A 19,489-nucleotide genomic window follows, 5' to 3' on the forward strand; every position below is an offset into this window, starting at 1 on the left:
AATAAACATACTATTAAAAAAAAACCCCTAAAAAGTATTCATGGCTAAGCACCTCATACTCATTAGATTATTTAGTAATACACGTATTTGCTAGCACGTCAAGTGATAATAAAAGTTAATTTACATGAATCTGCAATAAGAATTATTTTTAAAACCCTGTTAGGAAAATGTGTGCAATAATTTTAATTGCTTTTATGGCTTTCATTATTTAAATTACACATAAAAATATTTGAGTTTATTGGAAAACTATATTCCTGCAAACTGAGAATCCAATTTTAAATACTTTTTCTCTCTCACTATTTCTCTTTATGAATTTCAGCTGGTCTGCCATTTATATTTTCATTTAAGAAATACTGTTCTCATTTTTTCTGTGCAAAATCTCAGCTTTGAAACAATGTAAATTAATTCAGAATGTGACCCAGTGAAAATGGTTTGCCATCAAAGGATTCACACTTCAAGCTGTGTTATGTAGCTTTCCAAAAGTGACATCTGGCCTCTTGGCAGGCTCCTCGGGCATCTGTGCTGGTGGCTCAGAAACTGCTGATAGGTTTGCCATATGCAGTACCTGCAGTTTGGCTGCTTCAGGCTTGCTCCAATTCATTGCCCTACTGAATAAAATTTGCTTTGAATTATCTTCTATCTGCAAGTATTGGCATACTATTCCTTTTTTTTTTTTTTTTTTTTTTAATTTAATCAAAGATGTGGTCAGAGAGGAGTTTTCAGACTTCTGTTACATTGGCTTAGTTAGAGAAAACAACTCTGTGATCTAAGAATATCCCCATGCTGCCAGCTGCGATTAAACAGATCTCCAGAACCTGACCAACAGTTTTGTATATCTTAGTGCTCTTGACTATTCAGACGAATCTGTTTCTCTGCACAACCTGTATAGCTCTGGAGTGGCCTGGAATCAGGTATTGATTTTTTTTTTTTCTATGATAAAACTTGGTGCACCTATTCATCATTTCATGAAACTTTGAAAGTGATGACAATATTTATAAACACGGGTTGCAGTCAGGGAATATTTGTCTGTTTGGTATGTTAATACAATGAAAAATGGGAAAAAAGTTCCAAAAACCTGACAGGAATGAGGCCACAGAAAGAGCTTTGTGCTTCTTAACAGGATGCTTTAATCAAATTGTTTTTCTTTTTTGTCTGAACGTATACACATAAACATTATTTAATAGTTGTATTGCCTTAGCAGCTACAGACCCATACTTATAATAAGGTATCAATTGTGCTAAACTCTGTACACTCATACAAATGAATAATAACATCAGTGCTCGGCAAGTTTGCTGTATGTTAAGACCTTCTCCCCTCCTGTTTCATTTTATGAACTAGATACCATGCCCAGATTAACTCAGCAGAGGTGCAGGAAGCAACACACAACGGCTTTGCAAGCGCTCTCAAAATCAGTAGTATTTCAGCTCTGAAATAATCTTTCTAATCATTAAGTTCTTGAAAGATTTTAATAATTATTACATATCCAGGAGTCAATCTATTGAACACAAAACCACAGGCAGATACTGCTTTCAAAAACTATTCTAAAGTCAGCATGTACTCAGATACACTTTTTATGAATATCCCTGAGGCAGAATGGCTAAGCACACATAAGCTGCGAAGTAGCAGAATTTAGATCATATATAAAATATAAGCTCTGCCACTCTGAATGAAGATGACATTAAAAGCTATTACAAGGAAGACATGCAACATAATGATTCCTGTGCATCCTGTGTGATGGATGGAGTGTGGTGGGCTAACCCTAGCTAGTAGCTAAGACGTCACTCAGTTACTTGCTCACTCTCCCCTACTGGGATTTGGGTTAGAAGGACAAAAGCGAGAAAAACTCTGAAGTTGAGATAAAGACAATGTAATGAGTAAAAGGGAAAAAAGGAAAAGAGGTACAATCACTCACCACCTCCCACCAGCAGACTGATGCCCACCCAGTCTCTGAGCAATGGTTACTTTGGAAATGTTAGCACAAGTTTACAACAGGAAAGTCATGCCTGATCAACCTGATTGCCTTGATTTGGTTTGAGGCAGACAATATTTGACTCTTTCCATTTTAGAAAGACTTTTTACATGATCTGCTTATATTCTTGCATTAAAGTTGGAGTGTTACAGTACAGACGGGTGGACGATTAGATGGGTGAAAAACTGGTTAGGTGCTTGAACTCAGAAGCTGCTGATGAATGAAGTCAAGTCTATGGAGAAACAGTGTAGTGCAAGAGTCTATCCTGGAACCTGCCCTGTTTGGTGTCTTTGTCAATGACCTGGAGAATGTAAGATTATGCGCACTCTATCAGGTCTGCAGCTGACAACAACTGTAGAGTGAGGTTAATATGTTTGAGGGCAGGGCTGATATTCAGAGCTTGATGAATTATCCAACAGAGACCCATTCTGAAAATCAACAAATTCAAAGTCCTACATTGAAGAGGTGGCTTTGGAGGGTGAGCTGGCAGCCAGTACCCCAGCACCTATGCGGAGGTTACCAAGTAGACAGGGGTTTGGTACATGAAAGGATGACCTCGTGCTCAATAACAGGGAAGGGCTGGTTGGAAATGTGACGCTCCAGGGCAGCCTTGGTTGCAGCGACCACAAGATGGTCAAATTCAAGACCCTTGGGACAGTGAGAAGAGCGTGCAGCAAGCTCACTGCCCTGGACTTCAAGAAAGCAGACTTTGGCCTCTTCAGGAACCTGCTTAGTAAGGTTCCATGCGATATAGCCCTAGAGGGCAGGGGAGCCGAAGACTGTTGGTTGATATTCAAGGATCACCTGCTCCAAACTCAGGAGTGTTGCATCCCAACTAGAAGGAAATGCAGCAAGAGGGCCAGGAGACCTCCTTGGATGGATAAGGAGCTGCTCAGGAAAATTCAAAGGAAAAAAAAAAAAAGGCTTACAGAAGGTGGAAGCAGGGACAGGCAGCCTGGGAAGAATACAGGGATGTTGTCCGGGAAGCTAGAAACCAGGTCAGGAAAGCAAAGTCCCAGCCAGAATTGAACTTGGCTAGGGATGTTAAGGATAGTAGGAAGGGATTCTATAGGTACATAGTGAATAAAAGACAGACTAGGGACAACGTAGGCCCCCTCCGGAAGATATCGGGAGAACTGGCTACCCGGGATTTGGAGAAGGCTGAGGTTCTTAATGACTTCTTTGCCACAGTCTTCACTGGCAAAGCCTCTGACTGCACCACCCAAGACTTGGAAGGCGGACACAAGGACTGTAAGAATGAAGACCCTAGGCCCACTGTAGGAGAGGATCTGGTTCGAGAACATCTTAAAAACTTAAACGTGCACAAGTCCATGGGACCTGATGAAATCCATCCGCGGGTCCTGAAGGAGCTGGAGAATGAAGCCACTGCCCATCATATTTGAAAAATCATGGCAGCCAGGTGAAGTTCCTGACAACTGGAATAAGGGAAATATAACCCTCATTTTCAAGAAGGGGAAAATGGATGACCCGCGGAATTACAGACCAGTCAGTCTCACCTCTGTGCCTGGCAAACTCTTGGAGCAGATTCTCCCGGAAGGCATGCTAAGGCATATGAAAAAAAGGAGGTGGTTGGTGACAGCCAGCATGGCTTCACGAAGGGGAAATCCTGCCTGACCACTTTGGTGGCCTTCTATGATGGGGCTACGAAACTGATGGACAGGGGCAGAGCAGCTTACGTCATCTACCTGGACTTGTGCAAAGCGTTCAACACTGTCCCACATGACATCCTTGTCTCTAAGCTGGAGAGACATCAATTTGATGGGTGGACCACTCGGTGGATAAAGAACTGGCTGGATGGCCACACGCAAAGAGTTGTGCTCAATGGTTCGATGTCCGGCTGAAGACCAGTAACGAGTGGTGTCTCTCAGGGATCGGTATTGGGACTGGTCTTGTTCAACAGCTTTGTTGGTGACATGGACATTGAGATTGAGTGTGCCCTCAGCGAGTTTGCCGATGACACCAAGCTGTGTGGTTCGGTTGATATGCCGGAGGGAAGGGATGCCATCCAGAGGGACCTCGACACACTTGTGAGGTGGGCTGATGCCAACCTGATGAAGTTTAACCATGCCAAGTGCAAGGTCCTACACCTGGGTCGGAGCAATCCCAGGCACAGCTACAGGTTGGGCAGAGAAGAGATTCAGAGCGGCCCTGTAGAGAAGGACTTGGGGGTGTTGGTAGATGAAAAAATGAACATGAGCCGGCTTCAGTGTGTGCTCCCAGCCCAGAAAGCCAACTGTATCCTGGGCTGCATCAAGAGGAGCGTGACCAGCAGGTCAAAGGAGGTGATCCTGCCCCTCTACTCTGCTCTCGTGAGACCTCACTTGGAGTACTATGTGCAGTTCTGGTGTCCTCAACATCAAAAGGACATGGAAGTGTTGGAACAAGTCCAGAGGAGGGCCACGAGGATGATCAGGGGACTGGAGCACCTCCTGTATGAAGACAGGCTGAGAAAGTTGGGGCTGTTCAGCCTGGAGAAGAGAAGGCTGCGTGGAGACCTCATAACAGCCTTCCAGTATCTGAAAGGGGCCTATAAAGATGCTCGGGATGGACTCTTCATCAGGGACTGTAGTGACAGGACAAGGGGTAAAGGGCTAAAACTTAAACAGGGGAAATTTAGATTGGATATAAGGAAGAAGTTCTTTACTGTGAGGGTGGTGAGGCGCTGGAATGGGTTGCCCAGGGAGGTTGTGAATTCTCCATCCCTGGTGATGTTCAAGGCCGGGTTGGATGAGGCCTTGGGTGGCATGGTTTAGTGTGAGGTTTCCCTGCCCATGGCAGGGGAGTTGGAACTAGATGATCTTAAGGTCCTTTCCAACCCTAACTATTCTATGATTCTATGATTCTATTATGACAGGTAAATGACATATTTTGAAACAAGAGACATTCCGACTGAATGGAAGGAGAAGCAGTTTCTCCATTATGACAGTCAGGTGGTGGAAAGGCTGCCTAGAGAGGTTATGCAGTCTCTGTCTTTGGAGATTACGAAGACTTGACTTGATAAAATTCTGAGCAAGTTGGTAACTAACCCTTTTCTGAGCAGGAAGTTGGACTTGAGTCCTCCCAAGGTCCTTACCAGCCTCAATTATCTGGTGAACTTGTTATTCTATAGAGACTGTCACTTCTGAAGAAGACATTGAAAGTTACTGTGTAGAAAAGTAAAATGACCATCAAGAGCTTAGTGGATCAGAAAAGAGATACCTCTTCTTTCAACCTCTCTTACTTACCAAACGTGAGCTCTCTTTTTAAAAACTTTGGTTTTCTTTTTCCTATTTTGTGTTACAGTAAAATTTACCATTAGAAACTGAACACCTTTTGACAGTTTCGGTGTGATCATTTCAAGAAATCGCAGGTAGACCCACCTGAAGAAACTGAAAGTCTTTGGGTTTACAACATCTGAACTGAGGTGTAATGACTTCAAATATTTGTCACTTTTATGTATTCATGAGGGTCAGCTATAGGGGCTTGAATCCTCCTTTCTGCAATTATGCAAGGGAATTATTACCAATTAAATGTTCCTTTAGAAAACAGCTATGAGATTGCCTATACCAGGGGTACAGTTGGAGAGGAGAACATATTGTTTTCCTGAAACTCAGAGTAAAAGGCAGAAGTTTTCTTATAGTTTCACCACTTCAATACACACGCCTATTAGCTTACTAGTCTTGCCAGGAATGAAACTGTGCATCAAAGCTTGTTATTTTTCTTTCCTCCAAAGCTTGTTATTTTCCTATAAGCAGACCATTTGTTTTGCCTTTCATTTTTTTGAGTAAGGTCCTCTGAGTATTTAAATTAACTTTTTCTATCTGCAGCAATGTATGATACATTTCCTTTTTACTGGTAATGTAGCTTTCTTTTAGTACATTACAGAAAATGAAAAGAAGCTTAATTCATGTATCAGTGGAACCGTATATACTGATTGCTTGTGATACAGGGGAACTGGACCTAATGAATCAAATAGACTCCTCACAACCCCCTCTGTGTTCTTGCTTGCTCCCCTCAGTGTCATATAGACTGCTTACATGCCTAAAACATAATTTTCCTTCCTGAAGTCACAGGCAGCCTACAGGACAAAGCTTTTTGCTGGGTAAAGAACGTATTGGGTCTGGCTGGGATGAAATTCCTTTTCCCCATAGCAGCCCTCCTAGTGCTGTGTTTTGTATTGGTAACCAGATAGCTGTTGGCAACACACCAGCGTTTTTCTTACTGCTGATTAGTGCTCTCACGGCATCAAGGCTGTCTCTCCAACATTCCACCTCACCAGTAGTCTGGAGGCGCCAATGTCTTGGGAGGGGACACAGGCAGGACAACTGACTCAAACTGATCAAAGGGGGCATCTGATATTATGACATTTGTCTTCTGGAGCAACTAGTTATACTGAAACCCTACTTCTTGGTAAGTGGCTAGACATCACCTGTTGATGGGAAGTTGAAAAGATTATTTCATTTTCCCTTGCTTCTATGCACGGCTTTCACTTTTGCTTTATTAAACTGCCTTTATCTTGACTAACCAGGATTTTTCCCACCTGATTTCCCTCCCCCCCCTTGTCCATTTATCTACAAAGTCACTATTTTACTTTATGGTATTCAGAGTTAAAATGTAACTTATGTGTTGTCAGTAAAATATATCCATTTTAAATATGTGTAGGTAAAATACACACTGTGGATAAATTTCCATATAACCATCTTTTGTGTATGCTGTTTGCATCATTCAGCAGTATTCAGCATCTGCATATGCTATGCCTTTAAACAATGATCTGAAAAAATAGAGATAATACATTATTTTAAATTACTTATTAGTAATAATGGTTATGCAAAAAAAATAATTAAATATGTATGCTTGCTATTAATACATAGCACATGTAGGAGATTTTCTCCTTGTGTTTAACTGACTCACCCTGTTCAAAATTTTTGGTTTAGGTTTTTCTGGAGTAGTCTTACATAACTTCAGTCATGTAATCAGACATCTAGCCTGAATAGTCAAAAAGGCTCAATCTGCAGTAACTGGAGAGCAGGAGATAGGAAGAAAATAAATTGTTAATTGATGTAATTATTTATTGGCTTGTTTAATAGATAAGATATATAACAAATAAAAATATACGACATGCTATGTTTTATATTTTCTGTATCTTACATTGTATATAATGTGTATATATAGTTGCATGTGTCTGGATATGCAGCAATATAGACAATGTGCTCTCTGGGACTCCCTCTTGTTATCCCCCTCTCTTTAAAGAAGATGGTTTGCTTCTTCAACAGGACTATCTCACTGGCCATTGTCTCATTGACTATAGAGAAAGCCTTTATGCCTAGCTTTTACAAGATGAACATCAACATTAGTTTCTAATTGGCTTATTCACATGCAACATCTGTTTTCTGTGAGGCCTGCCTTAAATTCACACTTTTGATACAAGCAATCATTTGTTCTTTCCCTAACCTGGTGCCAGTGTAGAAGCACAACTGGTTGTCTCAGTATGAAGTATAACATGTGATGGATATACAGAACTTTTCTTTCTGTAAATGACAAATTTCTAGTTTGCACAAAACATCTCAGAAGAAAGCATGACAGATGGTAATAAATGTAAGTAACCATTCTAAACTTAGAGAAAAAAAGTTTTTAAGAGAGAATCTTGTCTTAGCTAAGAACTGTGTTACTGAGAGTTTTTAATTTTCTTTCTCATCTGAAGAAGCATGTTCTTTATTGATGAACAGCTGTCTGTCAAAAGTACTATGCTGATTTGATTTGTCCAGTGATTCTTTTGGATGCTAGTAAGCATATATGCTTCAGGAAGAGTTTTCAATCACAGTAAACGCCTAGTTCTTTGACCCAGAAGAGTATTGCCAAAATGAAACAGGTTGCATGGCACTTATCAAACATTTTACAGAAAACACAGTGGTTGTATTATTTTATTTTGTTCCATGGATCAGCTGGAGACCTCTTATCATAACCCTAATTACTCAATAGTTTTTTCTTTACAATGTCTCAGAGGGAAATACTCATATCAAGTTAATATAACTGGTAAACACTGACAGCACTGAAAGCTGCTTTGAAGTCATATTTTATCAACCATGACCTAAACAATACATCCTAGCCACAGCTGTACAAAACTTATTTGTGCACAGTGTTATCATTAACTGAACACTCTGAGCATGAAATTGTAATGAATAATCTTATATTGTCTCTTTACAGACTAGGCCAAAGAGACAACTATATAAATACTGAAGATGTAAAATAACGGAATGCTACTGTAGGCCCCAACACTGACCATGAATACCACCCCTCATTAATTTTTACTTTTTTGTGAAGTTCTTTCAAGTCTCATAATAGACTTTAAACTCTTACTTGAGGAAAGAAAAAAAAAAAAAGAAAAAAAAACCCATAAAACAAACAAACAAAGAAAAACCCCAACAGGATAAAGCAAGCTTTACAGACCTCTCATGGAAACTACTCTGTTCGCCTGAGGCAACTATGCAAGAGAACTTTCAGTTCAAGAGATTAAATTGGAGCTTGGGAAGAGAAGGAGAGAGGCCTGGACTTTAGCCACACTCTACTCTCCACATTGCATAGTGCCTGTCATTCAGCCTAGAGAAACATTTCGTATCAGAGCCTAATATGTACAACTATCCATATTAGGACACATAACAGTGTCTTAATACTTCCTAGAAAAGACTATCTGCTTGGCATTTTAGATGGCTTTGTTTGATCAAAAGCTGCACTGTCATTCCATAGCCAATCATATGCATGATGTCCTTATGAAATAGCTAAATATGTTCCATCTCTTTGCAGATTTCCCCCTTGGGATATTTGAAATAAAGATGAGGTTAGCATTTTTCTCTAACCTTATTTTAAAGATCTGGGTTTTTTCCTTCAGTGTACTTGTACAGCTTTTGACAATGCAACAGAGAAGTTATATTCTAGCTACAGAATTCTGTAATACCACAATCCTACTGTCACCTACAGGAATTGGAAAGATAAACCCTTACAATGTTTAATATGTACCATCCATGTATACAATTTGCCACTGGTTTTTGTCCTCAGTATCTCTTCATTTATTACTATTCCATTTATATTTCCTCTTAATATTATTGTACATTAGTTTCACATATACCTCTGTTAAGAAAACACAAAAATTTCTACTCAGCATTCTGTACTAGCACAGTAAAACCATGTGATACTTTTCTGATAAAAAAACACTGCACAAAACAGAACAAAGAATTACAAAAAACATAAAGCATAACTTAATTAGTATCAGGAAGTCCTGGATAGATGCTGATGCCATCAGACCTACAAGATGGTGACACCAGGTCACCAGTCCATCAGTCCAGGATCCCACCATCCCACTACCCCTGTCTTCTTAACTACATGCATCTCACCTGGTATGGTCAGAACAACAGGCTGGCGTTTTGCCCCGGTTATAGATGTCAGTGATCAAGGGCAGGGCTTCCCAGCAGGTCCCCCAAAGAGCATCAATCACATAATTTAGCTACTTTACAGTATCAGACTCTTTTACAGTTTCTTGGCCCTGTTTTCAACCTTTCCTTTCTTCTTTACATTTTCACATCTGTTTCAAAACTTTTTACTTCTGTTCCTGTTATCTCTGTAATGTGAGATGATATCACTGAGAATTTTATCTAGGTTGAGTTGGTTTTGCAAGAGTTTACTCTTCAAGAAGCACCATGTATTCCCCTCTATTGATCTATTGCGTTCAGCTATTTGTCACACAATTTCCTCTTAATCACCCCAGCATTTTTTCCACATCCTTTTCTTTTAGTTTAACCTTTAGACCAGGTCCTAGTTACTCACCTGAACATTTTCTTGCAGCCTTGACAGTTACTAGGAGAATAGAAAAGTTCTTTCAATACACCTTGAGGATGTTTAAATTCAGCTAAACACTGCAATTAACTTCAACATGTTATGATGTTTCTTCCACACAGCGTGTCTTCATCGAAGAAGCTAACAGTGTGTGAATAACAAGCCTGGACATGGAAGAGAAGCAGTATGAATAATACTCAGATAGAGTTTTATATTATATATCAGAAGTGACACCTGGAGCTGAAGAAACATTGATTCACCAGATAAGGCCTTGCCTTTCCTAAGACTACCCTAAATAACAAGAGGAGACCATATGATCCAGAAACTATAAATTCTGAATTCTTGGAGCATACAGATACAGCAAGCCCACTTTTCTTAATATCTCCCATTCTTATTACTAACACTCCTGTTATCCAAAGTCAGGATATGCATGCACATGGTGACTTTAATTTCTGTCATAGCTGAGTGACCCTTTTCAGTTCAATTTCAGGAAAAGAAAAATACTGCAAGGCTCAGTGGACAGGAGATAATAAAAAACTAATGACATAGTAGATCAAAAAGTGTGTTTCTAATTTCTATGAATGGATACAGAGAGAGGTCCAAGGAGGTAGTGATACCATGAGAAAGATTAATTTCTGTATCTTCCAATAACTTCTGAGAAATTAACATTCCTAAACATAGAAACATGAACATCAAAGTATCATCTTTTATGCCTTTAACTGTGAAAAAAAAAAAAAAAAAAAAAAAAAAAAAAGAATTAAAAATAGCATCTGAGTGCCAGGACAAAAAAAATTAAAAATCAAATAACTACAATGTATGTACCCTCTTTCACATTTGATATACAAGTGCTTTCAGACAGGTGCATTAGGACTAACACCACGGTTCATTCTCTTTTGGTTCTCTGAATTGTTCAGTGCGAAAACATACTGTATTGGAGAAATACATGTAAATTATCAAAAGCCTTCTAAAATGTAGAGGTTTAGTAATAAGCTTTTTCATATTATTTTATGCTTTTTTGTTCCATTCTTCCTGTTTAAACACAGGCATTTTTCTGTGATGCCTAGAGTATGGTCTCCTCTGTAAGCCACAGTTTCCTCTGTGATTAATAGAGACCAAGCACCAGCTTCTAAGGAAAGTAATGTCTTAAGCAGGCTGAATACTCTTCTGGAGGTAATAAGCTTTTTTGTTGATTGTGTAAGGACACTAGAGAGCGTTTGTTCTTAATCTGGATATTGTAGTTAAGTATATCAGCTTATGCGTCATGAATCCAGGCCTAAGACCATAGATTTTAGATAGAGAAAATCAAATCTAGATAGTGATTCCTGTCCTGGGTTCAGCAATAGGAGTCATTTTTTATCGTTCTTAGTAGCTGGTGCAGTGCTGTGGTTTTGAATTTCAGCCTGGGAACAGCGCTGATAACACCAATGTTTTTAGTTACTGCTCAAATGTTTAGTCTGACCAAGGACTTTCTGAACCTCATGCTCTGCCAGGGAGGAGGAGAAGCCGGGAGGAAGCAGAGACAGGACACCTGACCCAAACTAGCCAAAGAGGTATTCCATATCACAACACGTCATGCCCAGAATGTAAACTGGGAGTTACCTGGAAGGGCTGACTCACTGCTTGCTCAGGCTGGATATTATCAGTTGGCTGCTGGTATTGTATTCTCTTCCCTTATTATTTCCCTTATCATTATTATTATTGGTGGTAGCAGTAGTGATTTGTGTTATACCTTAGTTACTGGATTGCTCTTATCTCAACCCATGGGAGTTATAGTCTTTCGACTTTCCTCCCCATCCTTCCGGGAGCAGGGGGGAGGGAGGAAGGGGGGAAGTGTGTGAACGAGCTGTGTGGCTGTGTTTAAACCACAATAATTCCAAAAAATCTAGATGAAAAAACTGGATGAAAACCATCTAGTTACATTTAACATCACTATCTTTTGTTGTATTTATTCAAGATATACCATGATACAGTTCAAGTAAGGTTGAAAATACAGCAGGAATAGCATCTTCTGAATCAACTCTGTATATGGCTTGAACAGATTTGTGGAACCCTTTGCTCTGAAAAAAAATTGCTTTACATTGGATGATATTGAACTAGTCAGGTGTAAAATATTATTAAAAAGGTACCAGCTGTGGTGCAACAACAGAATGAACAATGAAGAATCTCTGTAGAGAAGTACAGGCAGAAAAAAGACACTAAAAATTTGGTACAGAAAGTCTAGCTCACTAAACATTTTGACACGACAAAACTCTTCAGCATGTTCAGATCTTATTTTGCAAAAAATAAACAAGAAAGATCATGTTCAGGTTGGCTTGATGTTACGAAAGATAGATGGGTGAATTTTCACTGAAAGGAAGGCCAAATAGAAGACTGCCATCTGTTTTAAACTATTTTAAACTTTTACAGGTCATTTATGGTTTGTCCTGATCAATCTGGAATGGAATAGAAATGCACATACAAGGTCAGAACTGGTGCTTTCAAAATGTGTTCACTCCCTGCAATTGCATGGTAAAAGTTAAACACCAAGACAGACCCAGACACAGCCCCTGTGTCAGGCTTTCAGCAGTTAACCGCTCAGTGCATATGCAGTTCATGCTCAGTGCCAGCAACAGAGGTGAGCTTCCCTGCAAACAAATATAAATTGCATCAGTCCCATGGTACTGGGTCCACACAGGGCCTCAGATATAAACCCTCAGTTCTTTCTTCTTTACAAGCAAACTTACGCATTAGCAGAGATACATACTGAGTAAACAGCAAGACTTTTTTCTTGCTGCACTGTGGTGAAGTATAAATATTAACCGACTATGAATTTATTGCTAATTTTCAAATAAAGTTGCATGTATAATGTAATTTTAAGGTCTTGGTTCCTCTGTCTTTTAATACGTTTATTTTCTTTTGGTTTTGGAGCAAGTACAGATCTCCAAAAAGAAACAGAAGAGGTTTTTTTTATTTAATCTTCAGTAGTTCACATTTTATTATTCCAGAATAGACACTTTATAATAATCACAATGCAAACGTCAACAGAGAGACTGTTTAAACTTTCCAGATGGAGGACACATTTCAAGTTGGAGAACAAGGACAAAGATGTAAAATTACACAAAGATTTGCAAAGGTTCAACAAAACATCCAGGAGAGTTAAAAAAAAATATAGTAAAAAAAAATGCAAATAGAGGTTAAAAAAAACCCAAAACAACTAAAAAATCTTTTCTCAGATGAGAAAAACAGAGATTGCTCTGCAAGCAAGGGCAAATGAAATGTCAGAAACTATTTGGGAAGCAACTAAACCCAAAGGCTAACCAGTACAGTTCTAAAATAAAGCACATTTTTAAAATAAAATCATTAAGGGGTAAAAGCAGATCATAAGGAAAAGTCATCTATATGATCTATAGGTCTTTTATTTCTTCTTTTCTTCTCTCAAGTATTTGTAAATTGCCATTCTTGTATATAGAAAAATCAAAATAATTGGACCCTTAGCCAGGCTCACTGTGGTAGTTCTTCATCTTAGAACTGGTTTGTAACAGCCTGAAAAAATCTGCACCAGAAGTAAAGCTACATCTCTATTTCTCATGCGTATTAAGAAAAACAAAGCAAGCAGACAGAATACTCAGAACAGAGTATCTCAGTGTTAAAAATATTAGCTAAAAAAAATAAAAAATAAGTAGATGTGCTAATCAGAGTGAGAAACAGCCAAATTGGGAGGCTCTGCATCCCAGGATCAGTTTAAGCACCCAGTAAAACAAAGCACCTTAAATCAGAGCAGTAGCTCTGGCCTTGTAGAATCTTAATAACTCTTCTGAGAGGACAACAAAATGTGGTTTTAGCACAGCAGAGCCAGCAAAACATTTTCTGGAATTCTTGAGTAAGGAACCAGCCTTTATCATCATACTGTTGTTAGATCGATCACCAAGTCAAAAAGTGCATTTGCTTAAGAAATCAGTTTGTGTACATTATCACAAAAACAATGCCTCTGCTCCTAGAATATGCTCATTTTGACTGGGTTGAATGGCTGAGAAGGTTTTGAATACTTAATTGAATGAATATTTCATATGAATTCCTTGTGGTACAATATTTTTCCTCATAGCTACCGAATCTCCAGAGTGAATGCTCCATTTTTAGAGATGAGCAGAGCAGGTAAAATATGCTATTGATATGATTTAAGAAGCATTTGGCTAATGCCTCTTTCAGAACTTCTCCTAATTGTTTTTTTATATAAAATGCTTCAAATAATTTAATGAAATAATGTTTAGCATATTCAGGTTTTTTTTCTTATAAAGCATACATTTTTGTGTGAGAATTCTGTTTTAAATCTTTATATCTGTTGGAATTGTTTACTCAATCCATTAAGTTCTTCACAGTTGGTAAAGAGTGCTGAGATGAGTTTCTTATTTTTTTATTGCAGAAAACATGATCTACGCATTTTGACCTAGTTCGTGTTGCGACAGCAGTTTTTCAGCATTGCTCTTTTAAGCAAACGTATATTTTTTGAGTTTTATTTTCAGCCCGTTATGCTCAAATATGTCCATATATGAATGTTTGTATGTTTACGGAAGCTATTGCTTAGCTTTTCTTCTTCCAAATAGGGGTAATATAGAACATGTTCAATAAAACAGCATCATGTTCTTGATATACTGTAGCACACACTGCAATGTTTCAGGCTGTTCTTATGAAAAGTTAAATGGCACATTTCATTTTTTTTCCTTAATCAGTTCTGGAAACAGCTAATGATAGCACGATTCATTGCTACAAATAATGTATTCACATTTACACTGAGACAAAATTGTTGAGGTTTAGTTATGTCACATGAAGATATCAGTACCCAGCTTATGTTCAGAAATGCTTTTCATGTGGATGATGTGTTCCCAAAAGCTCAGATATTAGAAAGGTGTCATAAAAGCCAAGTTAAAAAATTCAGATCTAAATTAGGTGCTAGTTATGCTTTTCATATCTTATTTTCAGTGAACTTGATCGGGGTTGTATAGTATATGTAAGGATAGCGCTGGTTCTTGGAGCTGACACAGAAACTATAGATTTACATAGGGAATGTGGTTTGAGAAGACCAAGAGCAAGAACTTTCCAGAACCACTCTTTGACATGCTTGCCTCTTCTGATTGAAACAACTGAATGCTGTATGCCAACATTATTAATTATTTTCTTCATGGAGGTTTATGTCCACCAGAGACGAAAATATGTCTGAGTTTTAAAAAAAATCTGTGCTCTAAAAATTTGGAGGTTTGCTAGCATGCTTCTGTCTTAAATACCAGTGAATTCAAACCCTCACCGAAATAACAGGGCATGAATGCACAGAAATTTACATGTGTATTTTCACTGTATTTTCCCCCATATACAAGAAATCCTGGAAGAAGTAGGGAGATAGATGTTGTTAATGTTTGCATGTTTGTATATCCCTCTATATGTGTGTTTGATTGTGTAAGTAATTTGTTTATATAAATCAAAGTTTCGTCTTCTGTCACTTGAATATAACCTTTGTTTAAAGGGCATTCTATCTTTAAACATATTAATGTTCCCAGCTACTAAGACAAAAAATCAGCAAAAAAAACCCAAGAAAACACAGACATAAAAGTAATTGCCATTTTTATGCACCAGATAGCTTTAATATGCTGGTAAAAGCTTTAAAATTTGAAGGAAGTACAAAACAAAACTTCTAATCAGGTCAGTGTTTGACAGGGAATGCAATACACTCAAAGACGCAAGTTGAAGCAAGATGCAAAAGGACCACTTTCAATTAACTTCAAGAAATAAGTATATATAAAACAGCTGAACACCTGAAAAGGGATTGAAATCTGCAGTCTAGCCAACAACTGAGTTCAAACTGTTGATGACATTATGTAGAGGCTGAAAATACAGACAGTGCTATAGAGTCTTTCTTGAGACCTCATAGCAGCCTTCCAGTATCTGAAGGGAGTCTATAGGGATGCTGGGGATGGACTATTCATCAGGGAGTGTAGTGATAGGACAAGGGGGAACGGGCTAAAACTTAAACAGGGGAAGTTTAGATTGGATATAAGGAAGAAATTATTTACTGAGAGGGTGGTGAGGCACTGGCATGGGTTGCCCGAGAAAGCTGTGAATGCTCCATCCCTGGTGGTGTTGAAGGCCAGTTTGGACAGAGCCTTGGGTGACATGGTTTAGTGTGAGGTGTCCCTGCCCATGTCAGGAGGGTTGGAACTTGATGTTCTCAAGGTCCTTTCCAACCCTAACTATTCTGCTCTCGTCAGACCTCACTTGGAGTATTATGTACAGTTCTGGTGTCCTCAACATAAAAAAGACATGGAACTGTTGGAACAAGTCCAGAGGAGGGCCACGAGGATGATCAGGGGAGTGGAGCACCTCCCGTATGAAGATAGGCTGAGAAAGTTGAGGGTGTTCAGCCTGGAGAAGATAAGGCTGCGTGGAGACCTCATAGCAGCCTCCCAGTATCTGAAGGGGTGCCTATAAAGATGCTGGAGATGGGCTCTTCATCAGGGACTGTAGTGACAGGACAAGGGGTAAAGGGCTAAAACTTAAACAGGGGAAATTTAGATTGGATATAAGGAAGAAGTTCTTTACTGTGAGGGTGGTGAGGCGCTGGGATGGGCTGCCCAGGGAGGTTGTGAATGCTCCATCCCTGGCAGTGTTAAAGGCCAGGTTGGATAGAGCCTTGGGTGACACGGTCTAGTGTGAGGTATCCCTGCCCATGGCAGAGGGGTTGGAACTAGATGATCTTAAGGTCCTTTCCAACCCTAATTATTCTATGATTCTGTGATTCTATGACTCTAATTCTTGTCACAAAGAGATTGCCTGATGAGGCTGGAGCAGGGAAATAAGTGCATAAAGCTGAATAAGACATGGTATTAAATGAAAAGCAGAAACTAGAAGTAATAATTAATGCCTGAGGGAGAATAGAATGCTTATTTGGAAGATTAATTATCTGAAAATAAAGACTAAGTGAGTTGCGGACACTCTAAAGCAGGCAGTAACAAAGAAGAAAGTGAGAGAAGGTAGTGAAGTACTGGCCAGATTTGCAGAAGAGGGCTCTCTGTGTAAGCAAGTTTCAAGACAGTAAATAAATTTAATGTGTATGAAATACTGTTGTGCACTTTTTTGTCCTCCTCCTCATGACTATTTTACAGAATCACGTTTACGTGCCCTGTGGATGATTTTCTGGCAAAGAATGGCCATGTACCCAGATCAGCAAGTGCCTGCGTGGAGCTCGACATGGATTAAGGGTCATCCAAGAGCGAAGAAGGACACGAATAAGGGAGTGAGAAAGCAAAATAAGAGGGAACTGGAATTTACTGAGTTATGAAACTGCCAACAGTTGGCAAGCTTGAGAGGTCAAGTTCTCATACTTGTGCTTGACCGATGACATGCTAGCTGCTGAGAGCTTCAGGGACATGAGTCCAATCACAGTGTACCACATTACTGTAAACAGGGACATGACTTCAATCACAATGTACCACATTACTGTAAACAGTTTTGAACTACAGTATATAAGGAGCTGATACCTTGTAATAAATGGCTTTTGTCTGATCACATTGATCTCTGACTGAGTCCATTCCGTGACGATGCCCAGCAAAGATTTTTTAATTGCATTCATTGTGCAGTACTAAGCCATGCCCTGTGTGGTGCTAAGTTGCAGTAGGTATCCTCATGAACCTCTATGTGACAGAAGCAAGCAGCTGGGTGTTAATAGCAGCACATCAGCAGCTGATCTGTAATGAAAAGTTCCCTAGAGTACCCACTCTCCAGTACTGTAAATGCAGCAATTTGCATGTTGCTCAATTAAGATGTCATTCCTTATTTATGCTTGCAGTCTACATATTTTACATCCATGACTGATGATGTAGATATAGCAGTACAATAAACATATTAGAAATACCAGATGGGTGGGTGGATGAAATTAGATTATCGTTGCTGCCATCACCATCACAGATCAACCAGATAAAGTCTGATCAAACAAAAAATCCACTTCCATTTAATTAGCATATCCTCACCGTACTATAGTTTACTGGAAGGTTCTGTCCCCTGGCACAATTTATTAAGCTGAAATGCTATGATGAAATACTGTGAGTGTAAGTTTCATTTGCTCCACTGTTAGTACTCTTCCTAGGACAGTCAGTCTTAGGAAGTATTTTTTCATTTGTCCCCAGACTGCGTCTGAATCAAAATCTATCAAACTGATCTGTCTCAGTGATGGCTTACATCAATACAACACCCCTCCCAAAACAACCCAAAGCACTCCATCAATCCAAACTCTAAGTAGGCAAACAAACTTTACCTTCATTGAAGACAGCCAGAGATGTAAAAGACCGGTCTTGGCCCATTAGAAGGAGGACTTCAACATTTAAATTCTATAGTGCATTTCTGGCAGCGATCTCAAGCCTTTCATGATTATGCTAGCTAGCATGTTAAATCCAAAAAAGAAGCCAGTAATTTCAGTACCTGTGCTTATTATAAAGTAACTGACTTCTGCTAGCTTTCTGCTGGATGACTAACCAGATCAGAGGAAAGCATGTTATTAACATGCAAAGATGTGTTTAAAAAGCCCAATAAAATTACATCAGGTTCTAGCATTAGGTTATGCCATAATTGCTAATCTAAATTTTGGCAAGTGTTCTAAAATATTGATCAAAATATACAATCATTTCTCAGGATATGTCATAATTACCATAGAATCATAGAATAGTTAGGGTTGGAAAGGACCTTAAGATCATCTAGTTCCAATCCCCCTGCCATGGGCAGGGACACCCCACACTAAACCATGTCACCCAAGGCTCTGTCCAACCTGGTCTTGAACACCGCCAAGGATGGAGCATTCACAGCCTCCCTGGACAACCCATTCCAGTGCCTCATCACCCTCACAGTAAAGAATTTCTTCCTTATATCCAATCTAAACTTCCCCTGTTTAAGTTTGAACCCGTTACCCCTTGTCCTGTCACTACAGTCCCTGATGAAGAGTCCATCCCCAGCATCCCTATAGACTCCCTTCAGATACTGGAAGGCTGTTATGAGGTCTCCACGCAGCCTTCTCTTCTCCAGGCTGAACAGCCCCAACTTTCTCAGCCTGTCTTCATACGGGAGGTGCTCCAGTCCCTGATCATCCTCGTGGCCCTCCTCTGGACTTGTGTCAACAGTTCCATGTCTTTTTGATGTTGAGGACACCAGAACTGCACACAATACTCCAAGTGAGGTCTCGCGAGAGCAGAGTAGAGGGGCAGGATCACCTCCTTTGACCTGCTGGTCATGCTCCTCTTGATGCAGCCCAGGATACGGTTGGCTTTCTGGGCTGCGAGCGCACACTACCGGCTCGTGTTCATTTTTTCATCGACCAACACCCCCAAGTCCTTCTCTACAGGGCCGCTCTGAATCTCTTCTCTGCCCAACCTGTACCTGTGCCTGGGATTGCTGCGACCCAGGTGTAGGACCTTGCACTTGCCATGGTTAAACTTCATCAGGTTGGCATCAGCCCACCTCACAAGCGTGTCGAGGTCCCTCTGGATGGCATCCCTTCCCTCTGGCGTATCAACTGAACCACACAGCTTGGTGTCATCGGCAAACTCACTGAGGGCACACTCAATCCCACTGTCCATGTCACCGACAAAGACGTTGAACAAGACTGGTCCCAACACCAATCCCTGAGAGACACCACTCGTTACTGGTCTTCAGCCGGACATCGAGCCGTTGACCACAACT

Source organism: Psittacula echo, assembly GCF_963264785.1.
Source record: "Psittacula echo genome assembly, chromosome: 1".
Taxonomy (NCBI): Eukaryota; Metazoa; Chordata; class Aves; order Psittaciformes; family Psittacidae; genus Psittacula; species Psittacula echo.